General features: G+C 38.6%; 1 pseudogene across 1 annotated transcript; it reads right to left on the bottom strand.

The window, feature by feature from the left end:
• Nucleotides 1-20,749, bottom strand: LOC309616633 (large ribosomal subunit protein uL22 pseudogene; annotated as a pseudogene). The gene is made up of 3 exons (XR_014249822.1): nt 7,115-20,749; nt 5,156-5,318; nt 1-127 (listed from the first exon to the last, which is right to left on the bottom strand). The product of XR_014249822.1 is annotated as a large ribosomal subunit protein uL22 pseudogene (transcript).
• Between the last annotated feature and the right edge of the window lie 494 nt (nt 20,750-21,243).

The following is a 21,243-nucleotide window of genomic DNA, read 5'->3' as shown; positions in this document are numbered from 1 at the left end:
CCTTAGAAAGAGGTCCATGTTACAATGTTTGGAGAAAAAAATGCAAACTGCAGATTATTAATATTTTCATTTTAGAAACCATATGCACAGTACCGTGTGGGTTTAGGAGCAAATGCAAAAAAAATTTCTGGAAAGAGAGAACAAGTTGTTTACAATGGTTACCTTTAGATAAATGGGGGACATTTCACTTTCTACTTTCTATTTTTTTATTGAAAACTGGTGGAATTATGAGTTTCTTTTTCTGTCTTTTCTAGAGCTTCCAAAAATTCTCTGATTACCTTGTGTTCGTTAACATTTACAATAAAAGCCTTTAAAAATTAAAAACTCTGAAAAATGCCAAAGGTCCCTGAACAGTCCACCACTTCTTGATTTATACACTAGATTGTATTTCTACTGCTACCTTAAAGGGTGTCATAAATTTTGCACATTTCCTTTGCACTTCTAACTCAGTAAAAAAAGATATCTAGATCTAAAATCTACAACACACAGAGAGTGGTAAATTTAGAGTTTACTAAATGTTCATGTATTTTACAAACAGCATATTCTTGACACTGATAAAAGTTCGTGCGTGTGTTATATACATGTATTTTCCCGCAAGTTCTGGAACATCTATTTTTCTATAAGATTCTTAATTTAAAACCATTTCATGTTGCTCCAAATACATGTGGAACTTTAAATCACTTATTAAAATCTAAGAACAATGGGTAATGTTCTTGTCCCTTAGAGAGTTTGTTACCTTCTTAAAGATCCTGCATGTTCTTTCTTAGGTTCAAAGCAATGTGTTTGATATTCTTGTCGCTTTTGTGAATCTGTCCCCCTTCATTTAATTTCCCAATCAGTTACGGTTATTATAAAAACACTCTTTATTTTTGTAAATTTGTTGTCTAAAACGATCACTTTCCTAAACTCCTTTCTGTTCAAATAGCTTTTCTTTTCCAAGAATTTTTATTTTTATTTTTGAAAAAGTATTACAATGTGCATATGTTTATATGTGTAAAAATACATATAGTGACAAAAGTCTCCCTCTCCCCATCTCTCCTCCCTGGACACAACCTCTGTTAAACTTAAAAAAAAAAAAAAAAGACTATTTTCTGGAGCAGTTTTAGGTTCACAACAAAATTGAGGGGAAGGTACAGAGATTTCCCATAAAACCCCTACCCCACAACCTTCCCCAGATTGCACAACCTCCCACATTATCAACACCCCCCCCACCAGAATGGTACATTTGGTACAACTGATGAACCTACACTGACACATTATAATCACCCAAAGTCCTTAGTTTAAATTAGGGTTCACTCCTGTACAGTCAATTGATCTGGACACATTTATAATGACAGGTATTCACTATTATACTTTTATACAGAGTATTTTCCCTGCTCTAAAAATCCTCTGCCTATTCATCTCTCCCTCTCCCAGCCACCCCTGGCAACCACTGATGTTTTTACTGTCTCCATAGTTTTGCCATTTCCGGAATGTCATATGGTTGGAATCATACAACATGTAACCTTTTCTAACTGGCTTCTTTCAGCTTAGTAATATGCATTTAAGTTTAAATATTTCTGTTAAAAGTTAAACACTTTTTATGCATCCATCCTTAAATATGCATATGTTCAAGAAAAAGTCACATATCCTTTTTTTCTCTTCTTCATACAAACAATAGCATACTATGCACACTGGTTTGCAATTTTTTCCCCTAACTATAGAGTTGTATTTTAAAATTAACTTTGAGGTATACTTTATACACAGTAAAATGCTCCCATTTTCAGGGTACGGTTTGCTGAGTTTTGACAAACATCTATATTGTGTAACTACCACCACAATCAAGATTTCCTAAATAGATTCAGAAGGACATTCCATACTAGTACTTAAAAGGCTTCTTCCTCCTTCATTATGGTTGCATAGTATTCTATCAATGAAATGCACCATCATTTTCAAACAGCTTTTTAAAAACCTCATTTGAAAGTAATTTCAACTTATAGTAAAGTCACAAGAATAACATAAAAAACTCCCATATACCCTTCACCCAGAATCACCTTTTTGTTAAAACATTTTGCCACATTTGCTTTACCATTCTCACTCTCTCTCTGCACAAATACACACACATAATTTTTTTCTGAACCATTTAAGAGTAGGGGATGTACATCATGCCCCTTTGCCCCATAATCTTTCAGTGTATATTTCCTAAGAATAAGGCTATTCTCTTACATAACCACAGTGCAAATATCAAATTCAGGAAATGTCACAGATTACATAAAAAAGCATTCCATCAATCAAAAATATTCCATTTCTAGTTATCCTAATGATGTCCTTTATAAAATATTCTAACCTGAGAGAAGACTCAGTTCAGTAAATTGCAAGTTCTGCAATTTACTGTCATGTATCTTTAGTGCCCTTTAATCTAGACAGTTCCTCTGCTTTTCTTTGTCTTTTATAACACTAACATTTTGAAGAATACAGGCCAGTTTTATAGAATGTGCAAAGAGTTTTTCAATGGGTAATTTTTAAAGGAAAACAATTATTTATTAGTATATACTTTCTGCAAGTTGGTAGAAAGTACTTCTTTGTTTAGAAACGAAATGATAAATCAATGGCTTCCCATAAATCCAATCTAAAGGCAGAGATTATCAGACTAGATTAAAAAAAAAACATGATTCAACTAGTTGCTATCTACAGAAGACACCCTTTAGATTCAAAGATACAAACTGATTATAAGTTAAAAGGTGAAAAAAGATATACATAGCATGCAAACAGCAATCACAGCAAGCTAGAGTGGCTATACAAATATCTGACAAAACATACTTTAAACAAAAAATGTTACTAGAGATAAAGAGGGACATTTTATAATGATAAAAGAGTCAATCCATCAGGAAGATATAATGTTTATAAAAATGTAGTGCATCTAGTAACAGAGCACTACAATACATGAAACAAAAACTGACAGAAATGAAGAGAGAAATAGATAATTCAACAATAACAGTTGGAGACTTTGATACTCCAACTTCAATAATAGATAGAACGACTAAATAGAAGATCAACAAGGACATAGAAGACTTGAAAAAAAACTATAAACCAACTAGACCTAACAGACATGTATAGAACACTCCAGCTAACAACAAAAGAATACATATATTTTTCAGTAATATTGGAACTTTCAAGCACATGGAACATTCTCCAGGATAGAACATATGCTAGGTCATAAAACAAATCTTAATAAATTTAAAATTACAGAAATAATATAAAGTTTATGTTCTTTGAATACAACGGAATGAAATTAGAAATCAATAACAGGAAAAAATTTAGGAAAATCACAAATATGTGTAAATTAAACAACATACTCCCAAATAACCACAGGGTCAAAGAAGAAACCAGGTTCCAGGAACTGCTTTCTTTCCTAACCATTTCAGCCTGTGGTGGTAAGGGCTCCATTATGTTGCTAATCCAGGGATGCTGAAACCATCCCACAATGGTCTCTGAAACTTACAAATACTCCCTTCATGAAAGTTTCTTTGATCATTCCTTATAAGTGTGTTATCTGTTTCTTTCTGGGATTCTGGCACACTTCCTGATTCCCCATTTCCACACATAACCGCCAATATCTGGTAACCCCTCTATTTCCTATCTCAGAAAATCACACCACCATGCATGTAGTTGCAAAACTCAGAAATCTATAGTTGACACCTCCCTCAATTAAATACCTAATCTCATTGATTTTATTCCCCCCATACTCTTTTTTTTTTTTTAATACTTATTTATTTAGGCTGCAGAGGGTCTTAGTTGCAGCATGTGGTATCTTTCGCTGTGGCATGTGAACTCTTAGTTGTGGCATGCGGGATCCAGCTCCCTGAGCAGGGATCGAACCCGGGCCCCCTGCATTGGGAGCATGGAGTCTTAACCACTGAACCACCAGGGAAGTTCTCCCCCACTGTCACCCCACCATTAACTCTTGAATATTTTTGTTTCATTCCATCTTCACTGTGATCACCCTGGTCCAGGACATAATCAGCTTTTATCTGGACCACTGTGGCCATCTTCTATATAAGATTCTATTCCCTCTCTGTCCCCATTTCGATATGCCTTCCACATGATAGTGACATCCAGCTTAAGAGATCTGTTCCCTTCCTCTCCAATCCTCAAATAGAAAAGTTACAGTGGAGAAACCTGGCAGACTCAACATTAAGTGATCAAAGTTAGTATCATAATGAAACAAATCAATGTTCTGTGCCAACTGATATGACAAATTGAGGACACATCACTTCTGTGTTACTCCTGCCAGAAGTGTGTAATCTTAATCTAATCATGAAGAACCAAAAGACAAATCCAATTTGAGGAACATTTAAAATAACAAGCCTGTACTTTTCAAAAATGTCAAGATCAATAAAGACAGAAATGTTAAGAAAGTATTCCAGATTAAAGAAGACTAAAGACAGGTAAGGGCAGGGGATGTGGGGCATAAAGAAACTTATTAGGGCAACTGGCAAATTTTTATTATTATAAATTGGAGATTAGACAATAGTACTGTATCAATATTAAATTCCCTGAATTATACTATGGCTATTTAAGGGACTGTCTTTTGTTTTTAGGAGAAGCATTCCGAAGTAATTAGGGGTAAAAGACGATGTCTGCAACTTACTCTCAAATGATTCAGAAAATGACAAATACACATATAGAGATGGAATGATAAAGCAACAGGCAAAAAGTTGACAATTGATGAATGTGAATGAAGGGTATACAGGTGTAATTTGTACTATTCTTGCAATTCTTGTTAATTTAATACCACTTAAATTTTAAAATCCATTGCAGTAAGGAAAACAAACAAACCACCTCAACAAGGCCTACAAGCCCTCAAGAAAAGACAATACTTCGCAATGTACACAGTACACACCAGGGCATGTGGAAGAGAGGCTGAACCATTTGTGGACTAAATTAATGAAAAGAAGTGGCAAAGGTTAAGGTGTGCCAAGAGCTCTGATACTGATGGGGTCAAGGGGGGAGGTAAATTGAGGAGAGAAAGTGGGCTTTCCTCTGGAGTTTCCCAAAGCTGGGCCACGTTTCATGTTTGTCTTAGAGCCCTGGTGGGCACTTCGAGGCAGTGAACAAACATGTCATCTAACTGGGGACAGGGATTACTGCATGAAAGAGGTTAAAAATCACTCACTGAGGGTCTTGCTGCCAGGAACCCTGGGGCCATTTTCTCCTCTTTTCACAGATCTCTCAGGGCCAGCAGATTCCAAAGAGGGCAGAACGGGGAGCCAGGAGCAATGAGGACTGAGTCACATGCCAGAAATCCTCATACTCAGTCTCTGCAGATCCACCCTTACCTAAAGGAAAATAAAAGAGCCATGAGGCAACCTTGACCTGAAAGACCAACGAGAATGTAGAGCATGTTCATCCCACAACCTCTGCACTCAGAGAGGCTTTGCAGAGATACAGCCAGGCCTGTGACTTACGAGTCACCTGTGATACCAAATTCACAACTGGGACACTTCCACCTTTAAAACCTGGAACTATAACTTCCAAAGAGACAACAAAGGAAATACAACTCCCCTACAGCCCTCACTGGCCAACAGTGTGGAGAATTCTCTTTTGCAGATAACTGTCCTGGGGGCTTAGAGAAGCTGCTGACCACTTTAAGCTCTGGGGTTTCTCAGATGCAAAGTGGCAGCAGGCCTTTGGCAATTCACAGAGGGCCTGGCTGGGGGAACAGCCCACCCCGGTGGCTAGCACAATCTGTCCATCCCTCTGATAACACACACCTTGGCTCACTTATAGAAAAAGCCCTCTGAGTCAGAGGTGAAGGTGGCCTCACAGGAGCATCTACAACAAAAGGAGGGATCCAAGACTCTGGCCCCCCTCCTCAAAGTCCAAGTCACCTCCAAACTAAGGGATGTCAGAACATATTGTCACCATAAAGACCAAGACTCATGACCCTCACTATATCCCAAACCCAGGGGCACCCACTTCCTAATTCCTCCCCACATCTCCCAAACCCAAGCATGCACAGATCTAGCTGCCCAGACAAACACTTCAGAACATACAGCCTCAATATGCTCCCCCAGTGGACTAAGAATGCTGCCTGCCATATCAGTAAACAAAGGATGTTGTGGCCAGCAAGCCAGTACCCACTGCAGCCACCCCCAACTGTGAACCCTGAGGGGATTCAGGATGGAGAAAAGCAGGATACTGGCCCTAGATAGCTAAGGTGCATACCAAAAGAATGATTTCAATGACCCCAGACTCTCGCATCTTCCCATACACAGAAAAGCGCTAAATTCATTAACTTGAGATGTCTGGTTTTTTCCTAATTAACAGTAATCTTTTGATGTTCCGACTGCCCGGTTTTTGTTGCAAACCTCCTATATATCCTGGTTTCCCCCTTACCTCTTCAGAGCAGTCCCTTAGAGCAGCGGTCCCCAACCTTTTTGGCACCAGGGACCACTTTCGTGGAAGACAATTTTTCCACGGTGGCGGGGCTGGGGGACGGACATGGTTCGGGCGGTAATGCGAGTGATGGGGAACGATGGGGAGTGGCATAGAAAGCTTCTCTCCCTCGCCGGCTGCTCACCTCCTGCTGTGCGGCCTGTCTCCTAACAGGCTGCGGACCGGTACCCGGTGGTGGCCCGGGGGTTGGGGACCCCTGCCTTAGAGCTATCTAAGAGGCTGCGTCCTGGTCTTAAGTCCTCAGAAAGTTCACCAAATAAAACATAATTCTCAACTTTTAGGCTGTGCTTTTTTTTTCAGTCGACACCCCCAAATCCCTGGACCCTGCCTCACTGTCCTGTCCCCACCAATCTGGGGTTGCAATGCACCAGTGGAGCCTCCCAAACCAAAATGCCCGTCATGGGCTGTCCCCTAAATCCAAGGACACCTGCTTCCAACCCCCAACCCAAGGATGCCGGGAGGCCCACCAACAAGGGGACACGCCATCCCCTTGTTGGTAGTAGATGGGGGTAAATGGTAGTCGCAGCCATTTACCCCCACGTCAATAAAACCAAGAAGCCCCTGCGTCGCCCCTCGGACCCCGAGACTACAGGACTTTCGGTTTTCACGTTCCCCCTTCGCAGGACCCGGGGACCCCTGGCTATTCCTGCTGTCCTCAGCCAGCGAGGGGACTCACCTCTTTAGGCCCGGAGGTCTTGGGCATGGAGGTCGCCACGGGGCCTTCACCAGCCGCTGTTCCACGGAACCAGCGCGACCTACCCGCGCCGGAGACCCAGAAGGCCCAGCCGGTGGTGCCCGTGCGCAAGCAGTAGAGGCGGCCAGGCGACGGGACCACATCTCCCAGAAGTCCTTGCGCAGGTTGGGGCGCTCTCCAAGCCCCTCCCCAAGGCGCGATGGGGGCGTGGCGAGGCCGGCACAGGTGAACTCGAAGTCTCACGTGGGATCATCCACCTTGCTAGGACTGGACATACAAACGCAAAACCACACGGGTGCCTCCTCCCACCGTCTACAACCAGGAATGAATAAATAAATAAACAAACGAACAGTAATTTCTGTATTTAGACATAGCTATATTTAAACTAGTATCCTTTCACATAAATATTTGTATTTTCTTAACCTACTTTTTAAATCACATGTATATTGAACATTAAGGGGTTTTCCACAATATTCTGTAAATTCTACATGCCACTTATGTAATTAATGTTTCTCTTTATCGTTAGGTTGTTTCAAATGACTGGTATTACAGGCCACGGTCACCTGTGTTTGGCAGAGACTCAAAGGCAGGCAGGGGAGTGGCAAAGCTTTATAGTGAAAAAAGGGAAGGCTTCAGGTATATTCTGAATGGAGGTTATTGGCATAGAGAAGCTGGAGGTGGGCCAACTACAAGCAGTGCAACTTATGTGATTGGTTTGGGGGTGATGGTTTGGCTTTCTCTGGTTGGTTCTGAGTTGGAAGCAGAGGCAAAAAATAGGGAAGCTGGTATTGACCAAGTTCTGACTGACTGTTCTGGGCTGATTGCTGCCAAAGTTGTAGTTTGGTTTTCTGGTTGGAAACCAGCTGTTTACTGCAGAGTTTGTGGGTCAGAGTTCTGTTGTCGTATACGATCGGGTATCGTGTTTGTATATCCAGTCTCTCAAGTTTAATGGTTTCAAACAACAGCAACCATTTATTATCTTTCATGGTTTCTCTGGGTCAGGAATTCAGAAACAGCCTATCTGGACAGCTCTGGCTCAGATTTTTCATGATAGCTGAACATGGAACAGTGTGAAGTTCCAGGAGCAACTGGGAGCTGGCTGGACATCTCTTATTTCATGTAATCTCAGGGTTTCTCCAGGTGGTATTTCTGTGTAGGGTAGTTTAAGCTTCTTAATAGCATGGTAGCCTAAGACATCTTACATTGCAGCTCAAGGTTCTCAAGGCAAGAGTCCCAAGAAAGATCCAGATGGAAGTTGTACCACCTTTTATGTCTAGCCTCAGAATCACATAACATCATTTCCACTTACAGTTTTAAAAGCCCATCCAGATTCAAAAGGAGGGAACATGGACTCCATTTCCTGATGGGAAAGTGGCAAGGTTCTGGAAGACCACGTGGAAACAAAAATATAGTCACAGCCATTTTTGGAAAATACTATTTGCCATAAACTGCAAGCAGATCAAAGCAGAAGAAGTTTTAATTTTCAATCTTCCATGAAGACTGCATATTTATATTACTGAGCTGAAGCCATTTGTAGTAAGTAGGAGTGATCAGAAAAATCATGATCTCTAATTAAATTTTAAGAGGTTCAAAGAAGATCTAGCTCCACTGAGCATGTTTAAAGAGACAATGAGAGACAAGAATGAAGCTGTTTTCTTTTTAGCCTCTTGAGTATTGGGTCCAAAGTGATAATAATTGATAAAGATTATTCTGCACAATTAGGGTATTATGGCTAACTGGGGTCAATCAAAAAAGCCAAAAAGAACTTCCTTAAGTTCACCATGAAAAAGAGATGTGGGACTTCCCTGGTGGTCCAGTGGTTAAGACTCTGCACTCCCAATGCAGGGGGCCTGGGTTCCATCCCTGGTCAGCGAACTAGATCCCTCATGCCGCAACTAAAGATCCCACATGCTACAACTAAAGATCCCGCATGTGGCAACGAAGATCCTGCGCACCGCAACTAAGACCCAGCGCAGCCAAACAATAAATTAATTAATTAAAAAAAAAAAGAAATTTGAGAAAGTTGGTTTAAAACAACAAGCATTTATAGTCATTCACACGTCTGCAGGTTGGCTGGGGGTTAGCTTTTCCTCCATGGGTTAAGCTGAGGTGATTTGACTGGGGCAGCTCTCATTGTCTCTGGACAGTAAGGTAGCCAGGGCACATATTTCTCATGGCAGTGGCTAAAAATTAAGAGGGAAAGTGGAAATATACAAAACCTCTTAAGGCCTAGGCTCAGAATGTGCACATTGTCCAAAGCAACTCACATGGCCAAATCCAAAATAAAGGTCAGGGAAACTATATCTTGCATATAGTGCACTCAAGGCAAGAGTGTTGTGACTTATTGTTTTTTTTCCCAAATAGTCGCAATAAGATCTCCCTATCTCACATATTCTTTCAATATTACTTTGAGAAGAAAAGAAATTCAATGGTCCCTCTCCTTGAACTAGTTGAGCCTGTGGTTGGAAATGATAGTATATGACTTCCAAGGGTAGGTCACAAAAGGCAATATAGGTGGGCACACACTCTGGAGCCCCTGAAGTAATGTGGCCACTCTGCTGTGCCCAGGGCAGGTAGATGGGGATTCGACATGAGAGACCAGTGCCAGACCCCAGGCCCATGTGCCTGAGCTGTGGCTGTGACCTAGAGACACTGCCAGTTCATGGGACCCTCCAGTTTTTGAAGCCACTACTCTGCTTGAGTTAGATCACACCCAGCACTCTATCTTTCTCTATGTACTTTGTGCGAATATGTTTTGGAGCATCAGTTAGGAGTCTACGGGTGAAATCTAGCTTTCATTCATGAATAAGGACTTATTCTTGACACAAGTATTTTAAAAGAAAAATCTTTACAATAGCCTCAGTGGTATTTAGTTCTGTTCCCACTACTGCTTCTTGTTTTGCCCTGTTACAAGCAGAGAGTAACAGTGGTTCTAATTCTGAGCCTGGAAAAGGTAAAGATTGGAATACTACAAAGTCTCAAACTTTGGGAAACAAGTCAACTACAAATAAGAAGAGGAGAGAAAGGAAGAAAAATGAAGGAATAGCAACAGAGGGAAGCAAATGAACTCAGGAATCTTGCTTTTAAGAAAATTACCCAGAAATCCTCCCATACCATGTGTAGCACTCAACATGAGCTTTCATTGTTAAACCCAGCACAGAATTCAGGAGAACATACGGATGCCCAACAGGCATATGAAAAGGTACTCAGCATCGCTAATTATTAGAGAAATGCAAATCAAAACTACAATGAGGTATCACCTCACACCGATCAGAATGGCCATCCCCAAAAAGTCTACAAGTAATAAATGCTGGAGAGGGTGCAGAGAAAAGGAAATCCTCCTACACTGTTGGTGGGAATGTAAATTGGTGCAGCCACTATGGAAAACAGTACGGAGGTTCCTTAACAAACTAAAAATAGAGTTACCATGTGATCCCACTCCTGGGTATGTATCTGAAAAAAAAAAAAACCCTCTAATTTGAAAAGATACATGCACCCCAATGTTCATAGCAGTGAGACAGGCTGGCACCTGGGACCTGGGACCCTATACTGGAGTGCTTGCACCTGGACAAATGTCTCCTCCAGCAACAAAATACAAAGGAAACTATAAGAGACTAAAAATAACCGCACACATGCAGAGTCAGAGCAATTATGAACAATAAGATACAAAAAGGCCAAAACCCTGAGATTTTGCTGGGAGCAAATGATCCCTGAATGTGGCCCAACCCACTGATCGGCTCCTACTCTCACGCATTTAAGGGACCAGCTGCCCCTCCTCGAGGATCGGGCAAGGACATCTGTTACTTGTTCTTGCTCCCTTGTGCTGTAGCACAAGTCCCAATAAAGCCTTGCCTGCATTTCTCATCTGGCCTCTTATCAATTTCTATTGATTAAAGAGTCCAAGAACCCTGGTCAGTAACAGTAGCACTATGTACAATAGCCAAGACATGGAAGCAACCTAAGTGTCCATTAACAGATGAATGGATAAAGAAGATGTGGTATATATATACAATGGAATTTTACTCAGCCATAAAAAAAGAGCAAAATTTTGCCATTTGCAGCAACATGGGTGGACTTGGAGGGAATTATGCTAAGTAAGATAAGTCAGACAGAGAAAGATAAATACTGCATGATGTCATTTACATGTGGAATCTAAAAAATACAACAAACTAGTGAATATAACAAAAAAGAAGCAGACTCACAGATATAGAGAACAAACTAGTGGTTAGCAGTGGAGGGGAGGGGCAAATACAGGAGTGGGGGAGTGGGGGAGTGGGGGAGTGGGAGGCATAAGCTATTGGGTGTAAGATAGGCTCAAGGATGTATTGTACAACATGGGGGGTATAGCCAATGTTTTGTAATAAGTGTAAATGGTAAGTAACCTTTAAAAATTGTATAAAAATAAAAAATAAAGTGGGGAAAAAATGGAGCCATGTGGCCACTGTGGACGTGGTTTCAGACATATTCCTGCATCACTGAGAGCTTGAATTTTTTGAACTATATCAAACTCAAGGACACCATCAGCCAAGTTTTCAAAACAATATCTGCTAGCAGCTGCTAGCTATAACCTTATATTTGTGTGGCTATGTAACTTTGAAACCGTGTAATCATTTTGAACCCCAACCAATCCTTGCTTAACAAGCACTCTTTTCGTGGCAGCTCCAATCCTAACTCTTGAAAAGCAATTTATGTAAACTTGTGGTTTTTTGCCTTTATAAGCTTCCTCCATTTTGTAGCCCAGCGGAACACAGTTTAGGTGCTTCTTAAATCTGTATCTCCTTGGCTGCAGTCCTAACAAACCCCAAATAAACACCTCTTCATTTTCATCAGGTCTCCTTTTCTGAAAATTTGGTTAACAGAGGATGAAAGAGAACAATTTGTAGGTTATAATGAAACAGATTATTGTACAGCTCATGAACACAATCAATAAGTGGTTCTGAAACATGGAAGAACTGAAAGACTAAAGTTGAAACTTGAAAGATGTTGAAATCTAGGTGATGAAAAATGTGATCACTCAATGGGAAGAAAAGTATAAAGAAGTAAAGGCAAGAAGTGAACAGTTATTGAAAATTCTTGGGAAGGTAAAATGAAGGATAAAGTAGAAATAGTTCTACAAATTGAGAATCACAAAGTATCAAGAATGAACTGACTCTACAGATGACCACTTCATGTTGCATTAAAATAAGAAAAATCTAAAGTGAAAGCAACGGCTTCACTGGTGGCGCAGTGGTTAAGAATCCGCCTGCCGAAGTACGGTCCAGGAAGATCCCACATGCCGCGGAGCAACTAAGCCCGTGCACCACAACTACTGAGCCCGCGTGCCACAACTACTGAAGCCCGTGCGCGCCTAGAGCCCGTGCTCTGCAACAAGAGAAGCCACTGCATTGAGAAGCCCACACACTGCAACGAAGAATAGCCCCCGCTCACTGCAACTAGAGAAAGCCCTCGCAGCGACGAAGACCCAATGCAACTAAATAAATAATAAATAAATAAATAAAATACTTTAAAGTGAAAGCAAATATGAGCCACTATCTGACTGCAAATGCATGAAAGGACCTGAGAGAGGACTGCCTAGCTAAGCTCTAGTCAACCACAAAACCATGAGATAATAATTAGTGATGATTGCTTTAAACCACCAAATTTGGGGGTGATATATTATGCAGCAAGAGATAATGGAAACATGGGTGGATTCAGGGAAGTGTGAAGAATTTGGGGGTCAATAATGCATTCTAGCATTCTAGGGAATTCCCTGGTGGTCCAGTGGTTAGGACTCCACGCTTTCACTGCCAAGGGCCTGGGTTCAATTCCTGGTTGGGGAACTAAGATCCCACAAGCCACGCAGCACAGCCAAAACAAAACAACAACAACAACAAAACATTAAACCAAAATCTGATTAAGGCTTTAGCTCTTCAGTTTTTAAGAATAACCAGGGACAGAGGAGCATGAGATGAAACCAAGGGAATAGAGTCAACAAATTTCATACTTTGGGAAAGTCCTGAACAAATTACCTGGTTTTCATGAATAAAGAGTTGCAAGAAAAAAGAAAGGGAGGGGGAAATCTTTTTTAAAAGATTAGAAAACAAACCGACCAGTTGCAATGTATGGAATTTCTCTGGATCCTGATTTCCTGATTTGAACAAACTGGTAAAAAAAAAAAAAAATAGGAACCAATCAGGAAAATTTGGACCCTCACTGGACATGTGATTATATAAAGGAATTACTGTTAATATTTAGGTATGATAGTGATATTATGATTATGTCATTCAAAAAATAGTTCTTATGTTTAAAAATATTTATGGAAATATTTATAAGAAAAGTTAAATCTGTCTGAAATTTGCTTCAGATAATTGGGGAAGGGGTTGAGTGGGTAGGGGAATAGATAAAACAAGATTGGCAATGAGTTGATAATAGTTGAATCTGGGTGATGGCTACACAGCAAACATATTAGTCTCTCTACTTTTGTGTGTTTTTAAAGTTTTGCATGACAAAAAAGTATTTTAAATGGAGGCAAAATAAAAAGACTCCCCAAACCCCCAAAACCCCTCCAAAGAATTCATCATTAGCAGAAATCCAATAAAACAATATACTAAAGGAGTTCTTCAGCAGAAGGAACATGAGACCAGAGAAAGGGGACTTCCCTGGCAGTCCAGTGGTTAACACTCGCGCTTCCGCGTCAGGGGACACCAGTTCGATCCCCGGTCAGGGAACTAAGATCCCACGTTCTGCGTGGCACGGCCAAAATGTGAAAGAAAAAAAAAAGAGAGAGAGAGAGAGAGACCAGAGAGAAGCACAGAGATGCAGGAATAAATGAGCAACGAAAAAGGTAAATACATCAGTAAATCTAAGTGAATATTGAAATGTATAAAATAATAGTAATATCTCATAGGGTTTTTAATTTGTAGAAAATCAAAGAATATACCAATATCACAAAAAAGCATGTGTGAGTAAATAAAAAGAAAGTAATGTTCTATGCTGTGAGGAGACATAAAAGCACTAATGTATAATAGATTTCATTAAGCCAAGGATGCATGCTGTGTTTTCTATGGTAACCATTGAAAAAGAGTCAAAATTTCATAACTAACAAGCTAAAAGAGATAGGAAGTAGAAAAATAAAAAGTTGTTCTTTATCCAGGATAATTCAAGAAAGAGGAAAATAGTAATGACAAACAAATGGGATAATCCAAATGTCCTCAAATGGAAGAATAGTTTAAAAATTGCAGTACATTCATGCCATGGAATAATACTCAGCAATAAAAAGGAACAAACTGGTACATGCAACAACTTGGATGGCTCTCAAGGCAATTATGCTGAGGGAATAAAAAGCCAATCACAAAAAGATTACATGCTATATGATTCCATTTATATAACATTATTGAAATTTAGAAAATTATTGAAATGGCAAAGAGATTAATGGTTACCAGGGCTTAAGGATGTGGGAAGGGGTGGGTGTGGCTATGAAGTGGTAGCATAAGGTAGCCTTGTGGGGATTAAACAGTTTTGTATATCGTGGCTACATGAAACTTACACCCTTGATAAAATTATATAGAACTATTACTACACACATAGAAATGAGTGCATATAAAACTGGTGAAAACTGGTTAAATTTTGTGGATTGTACCAATGTCAATTTCATGGTTTTGCTATTGTACTATAGTTATGCAAAACATTACCTTTGAGGGAAAATGAGTGAAGAGTACATGGGATCTCCCTATATGTGTATTTGCAACTTAATGTGAATCTATAAGTGTTTCAAGATAAAGAGTTTTTTAAAAACACAGATCAAAGAAAATTTTATGGTTGAATTTATAAAATTATTTAAATTATAATAAAAATAAAATTTAAGAAACTTAATGGGATGAGGTAAAGTTTATAGGGAAATTTGTAGTTGTAAATACACATATTAGAAAAGAAGAAATGGTGAAAATCAATGATATAAGAATTTTACAGCAAATTAAACCCAAAAATAGAAAAATACATAAAATTGGAAACGTCCACACAATAGAGAGTATCAAGAAAGCAAAAAATCGTTCTTTCAAAAGAGTAATAAACCACAAAGACTAATCAAGTGAAAAAGAAAAGGCACAAATAACCAACAGCAAGAATATAATGTGCAACGTAATCTTAGAAAGAGTAAGATTATACTTATTGATCTGGGGGAATGTACAAGTTAGACTTGCTTGAGCAAAGCAAGTTAGAGAAAATAGTGCATAGCCTGATGCCATTAAAAAATTTGAGGGCTTCCCTGGTGGTGCAGTGGATAAGAACCTGCCTGCCAATGCAGGGGACATGGGTTCCATCCCTGGTCCAGGAAGATCCCACATGCCACGGAGCAACTAAGCCCGTGCGCCACAACTACTGAGCCTGCGCTCTAGAGCCCGTGCTCCGCAACAAGAGAAGCCACCGCAATGAGAAGCCCGTGCACCACAACGAAGAGTAGTCCCTGCTTGCCACAACTAGAGAAAGCCTGCGTGCAGCCACGAAGACCCAACACAGCCAAAAATAAATAAATTTTTTAAAAATTAAAAAAAAATTTGAACAAAGACAAATCAGATATGTGTGTAATGTTGATAGGAGCAAGGAGAAAGGTGTGAAAAGGTAAATAAGCTTTGTTGAAATTGTACATAGGTCTGAAAGAATTGGGGTGGGTGCAGATATTATTTATATGTTTTTTCATTTTTTACTAGTTGTGGCTAAAATATATTACTCTTGTAATTTTTATAGAGGAATATAATAAAAGATATATTAAAAGTGTATACATGTAAGGAAAAAGAAAAGTTCTATTTCTGACAGTACCTATTCAAATATTAAAACAGGACTAGAATCAAAGCCAGTGCTGAACTGAAATTCCAGAGACATTTTCTGTCTTTTTAAAGTCTTCAATTCTTGGAGATTTTTCTTCCTTAGACTAAAAATAACTGGTTTTCTCAAACGTTTTTAATGATGCAATTTAATGTATATCACTTATTCTTGTAAACATTACCATAATTCAGTCTCTCATAAGATATGACTGGAGGAGAAGTTACAGAGGAAGGAAAGATTTATGAGATCTTTGGTGAGAGGCATTTTTCTGCAGAGCAGGACTAACTAGAGACTTTCTACAGGATCTAATATTACAGACATGAAAAACTCCTAACCCCAAATACTACCTACAATAATCTCCTAAACTTTACTTTTTACTCATGTATTTTAGTTAACTAAACATTTCCCAGGTGTGTTTCTCACAAACGTTAATGACAATTAGGAGGAAAAAGTTGAACTCTGGGGTTTGTTGTGGTCCATTTCTGAACTTTTTATTCTACTCCACTGACCTATTTGTCTATCCTTTGCAAACACCACAGTCTTTATTGGTTTATCATAGCTCTATAGCAAGTCTTGAAATCAGATACAAGTCCTCCAATTTGTTCTTTTTCAATACCGATTTTGGCTGTTCTAGGTCTTTGGATTCCTATACAAATTTTAGAAAACTTCTATCAATTTAAAATAAAAAGCAAGCTGGTATTTTGACTAGGATGGCATTGGAATCTATAGATAAATTCGGGGAAATTTTATTAAAGACATTGAGTTTTCCAGTCCACAGCCATGGTATCTCCATCTATTTAGATCTTATCGAGGGAATTCCCTGGCCACCCAGTGATTAGGACTCAGCACTTTCACTGCCAGGGCTGGGTTCAATATCTGGCCAGGAACTAAGATCCCACAAGCTGCGTGGCGTGGCCACACACCCAAAAAAGATTTTGTGTTTTTCCTTGGCAATGTTTTGTAGTTTTCCATATAAAGATCTTTCATATCTTTTGTCAAACTTATTCCTAAGTATTTTATACTTTTTGATACTATTATAAACTGATTTTTGTTTCATTTTACAATTGTACATTGCTAATATAAAGGTGTACATATATGGTCAACTGATTTCTGATAAAAATACCAAAGCAACTCAATGGAAGAGATGAAAGTCTTTTTTAACAAGAAGTGCTGGAACAACTGACTGCTTATGTGAGGGAAAAAAATGAACCTTAATCTATGTTTCATACCATACACAAATATTAATTCTAGGTGAATCATACACCCACCTAAAGTTAAAACCATTTAACTCTATTTAGCTCAGTGTTAAAGAATATAATCTGTATGTTATTCCTTTGACAGTACCTGAATCTTATTTTATAGCCCAACATGTAGTCTATCTTAGTGTTTTCTATGTCATTGAGAAGCAAGTGTATTGTGCTGATTGAGAGTACCATTAAATAAATGTCAATTAGGCAAAGTTGGTTGATAGTATTGTTTAAAATCTTTTGCATTTGGGTTTTTTCCAGATTCTTATCCATCCCAAAAGTCCTAAGTATCTTTAGGCTCTACTAATTCTTTTTATCTCTGCAAAGTTTCTTCATCTGTCAGGCCTACACCTTCATCCATCCATATCCATACCCATACCATGCACCGCATCCAAGAATGCAAAGTCATGCAGCAATCTGTTTACCTATCAAGGGCTTATTTTTATCAGGAATTCAGTTCCCTGCTTCTACCACTTTTTTTTTTTTGCCACACGGCATGTGGGATCTTAGTTCCCTGACCAGGGATCAGACCTGTGCCCCCTGCAGTGGAAGCATGGAGTACTAGCCACTGGACCGCCAGGGAACTCCCTATTACCACTCCTAGATAGTCCCATAGGAAAGTATGATTTTTATCTTGTCCAGGTTTTCTTGCTATCATGGGCATGAACAACTTTCATACTCTATATTCAAATTGCCATGAGAGTTGAAATTCTGTGATTGTTTTAACAACCTCCTTCCCACCTCCCACTACATCCTCATACTAAATGCATGGCAATGATTGGATTCATTAGCTGTTTTAAAGACTCTTCAAGTGACAAGTAGACAGGGTATAAATAAATGAATGAATGAATGCAGGGTATAAATGAATGATATTACAGCAGGTAGGATAACTCAAGTTTATTTGTAAAACATATCCCGTTCTGTCAAATACTGATAAGAAAAGAAGGGTGCAGCTAGAATATATTGAGGCTTGATAGTATATTTTCATTTACAGTGCTTTAGTTATTTAAACTCTAGAAATTCCATGTGAATTATCTTGTGTTGTATTCCAAGAATGCCTTGCTATCCAAATCTACTTGGTTCCTGAGTTAAAATACTAAGGAATACTATGTTAACTAAATCAATTTGATTTCCAAGTTTCAGAAAGTGAGTAACAAGTTTGAATAAGGATTTATTAGAAATGTTTTGTTCCAAAATTCAGATTGTGACAAACATTTATCTCCTTTCAATAGATTACTAGATTTGATTTGCTAATTTTTAACATTGCATATTTTCATAACTGATTTTGGGCATATTATCTTTTTGTGTTCTCCTAGTAAGTTTTATCTTTAGGATTACGACAGATTCATAAAAACAGGTAACTTGCTACCTCAGTCTATGTCCTGGAAGAGTTCCTAAAACATTTCATAGTTTCATCTATAAATATATCTAATTTGGTGTCTCTAGTGTAGCTGTGTGACATTGTTTTTTTAATTTACTTTATTTTTATTTTTGGCTTGCGGGATCTTAGTTCCCCAACCAGGGATTGAACCCTGGCCCCCAGCAGTGGAAGAGCAGAGTCCTAACCAGTGGACCACCAGGGAATTCCCATGACATTTATTTTTTTGGTTTAATTTTAAAATGTTCCTTTTGGAAAGGAGTCTATTAAGATTTTACACTTCTTCTCTAGTCAATTCTGATATCAAGTCAATCCCATTTCTTTATAAAAATCAGACACTTTGTCCAGATTTTCAGATATATTATAAAAACGTCTATAGTACTAACTTTTTTTGAGATAAAATTCATATACCGTAATATTCACCCCCCTTTTAAAGTATACTGTTCAGTGGTTTTTAGTATATTCACAAAGTTGTACAACACCACTAATCCCAGAAAATTTTAATCACCCAGAAAGATAGTGTCCTTTTAAATTTAAATATGTAGTCATTTCAATGACTCATTCACAGTGCTGTTCATTCGTCACCTGTACTCCCCCACCTGAATCACTAGTTTGTCTACTTTTTTTCAGTCAAATAAATTTTCTGTTTTAGATTGTTTATTTGTTTCTGTCATTTATTTCTGCATTTTATAACTAATAATGCCTTTGTCTACCCGTTTTAGATATATTTTTGCTTGTTTTATCTCCCTGGGTTCTATATTGATTTTATTTATTAATGATCTTTCTAGTATTTTATTTTTTATTTTTTTTTACTTTTATTTGCATTTATTTTTTGTGGCATTTATTCCCAGGCCATAAGTTTTTGTTTCTTCAGTTTCTTCTGGCATATCTTTTTCTTCTGGGCAACCTCCTCTTCTGGTTTAGGAACAATCTGCTCTTTTTCAGTAAGGATCACCTCAATGTGGCAGGGAGAGCTCATGTATGGGTTGATCTGACCATGAGCTCTGTAAGTCCTGTGCCGCATCTTGGGGGGCTTTGTTCACCTGGATGTGCTCAATGACCAGAGAATCTACATCTAAGCCCTTAAGTTCAGCATTACTCTCTGCATTTTTGAGCATGTGCAGTAAAAATTCAGCACTCTTTTTGGGCCACTGACCCTGCATCCAGCCCCAGTGTTGGGCCTGGGCACACCTACCACCTCCACCTTTGTAACGATGGAATAGCACACATTGCTTCTTTAAAGTGACATCCTTCAGATACTTGGTGGCTTTTCGGATATGCATACCCTTAATGGCCTGGGCAGTTTCACGAGTGTTCTTAAAGTGAACACAAAGATTTGAACCTCTTGACTTGCATGATTTTGTGGCGTTTTCTGGGCCAAGTGAATAGCAAACCATTTTTAGAGGTCATCTCAGGCCGCTTACTGGAAAAGTCTAGTATTTTAATGTATGCATGCATACTGGGTTATAAAACTTCCAATACAACTTTGGCTGCCACTCACAGGTTTTTTTTTTAATATTTATTTGTTTATTTTGGCTGGGCCAGGTCTTAGCTGTGGCACACAGGATGTTCGTTGTGGCATGCGGGACCTTTAGTTGCGGCATGCAGACTCCTAGTTGTGGCATGTGGACTCTTAGTTGCAGCATGCATGTGGGATCTAGTTCCCTGACCAGGAATTGAACCCTGGGCCCCTGCACTGGGAGCACGGAGTCTTACCCACTGGACCACCAGGGAAGTCCCACAGGTTTTTCAATTGTGTTCTCATATTCATTCACGTTTAAATAATGTGTATATTAAGGTTTTAGTTCCTTAACCCATGTTAATCAAGAGGGGACACTAAATTAATATTCAGATATTTGCTGGCCATCCTTTTGTTACTGTCTCCCCCATTCTGGTCAAATAATGTGCCCTGTATATTTTCTTTTTTGGGAACTAATTATTAGGAAAAATATTCTTATCTCTTCCTGCTTATTTGACTGTGCTTTCAACTACCCAACATTGTATCCACAGGGTATTAGTCTTTGTGCAGCATAGAAAATAAAGTCTGAATGTAGACTACCCACGCAAACTTTTTTTTTTTCCCTTTTGAAATTTCATGTAGAATAATGAGTGATGGGAAAAGCTTTCCTATGTTCATTACACTCATTTCTCTTTTTTCATTATTAACTCTTTGATTTAGACAAAAGTAAACAACATGGTTAAAATCCTTTCCACAAATAATAATGACGATAATTATGAAAATGGGTGTATCAATGATAATAGTGGACAACTTTCACTAAACATTTACTATATGATAGGAAAAGTTCTAAACACTTTATTAACTCATTGAATCCTCACAACAAACCAATACATAGAACGTGATTATATTTACTAATACATAAAAAATAAAATGTCACTAACATATATAAGTAAAAAGTTTTAAAAACCTGGAAGCATAAAAAATACCAGTAACAGTAGTTAATTACCTTTCTAGTATGAGCTTAGGGTTAGGGTTGATGAAAAGAAACAAAACAGTTTATAAAGGAGAAAATATGGATAATTTCAGCAACTAAAATAGATGTTTTAAAAGGAAAAAACCAAGCATCCAAAGATAAATTTTGGGTCATATTAGTCAGGGAAGATTTTATAACTGAAAACAATTAGATGCAACCATAACATGAATAATAAATAAGGTCATTTTAAAAAGT

Source organism: Balaenoptera borealis (genome assembly GCF_965194805.1).
Source record: "Balaenoptera borealis genome assembly, chromosome: 19".
Lineage (NCBI taxonomy): Eukaryota > Metazoa > Chordata > Mammalia > Artiodactyla > Balaenopteridae > Balaenoptera > Balaenoptera borealis.
Note: the sequence above shows the minus strand (reverse complement) of the source record. Positions and strands in the feature narration are given on the sequence as shown.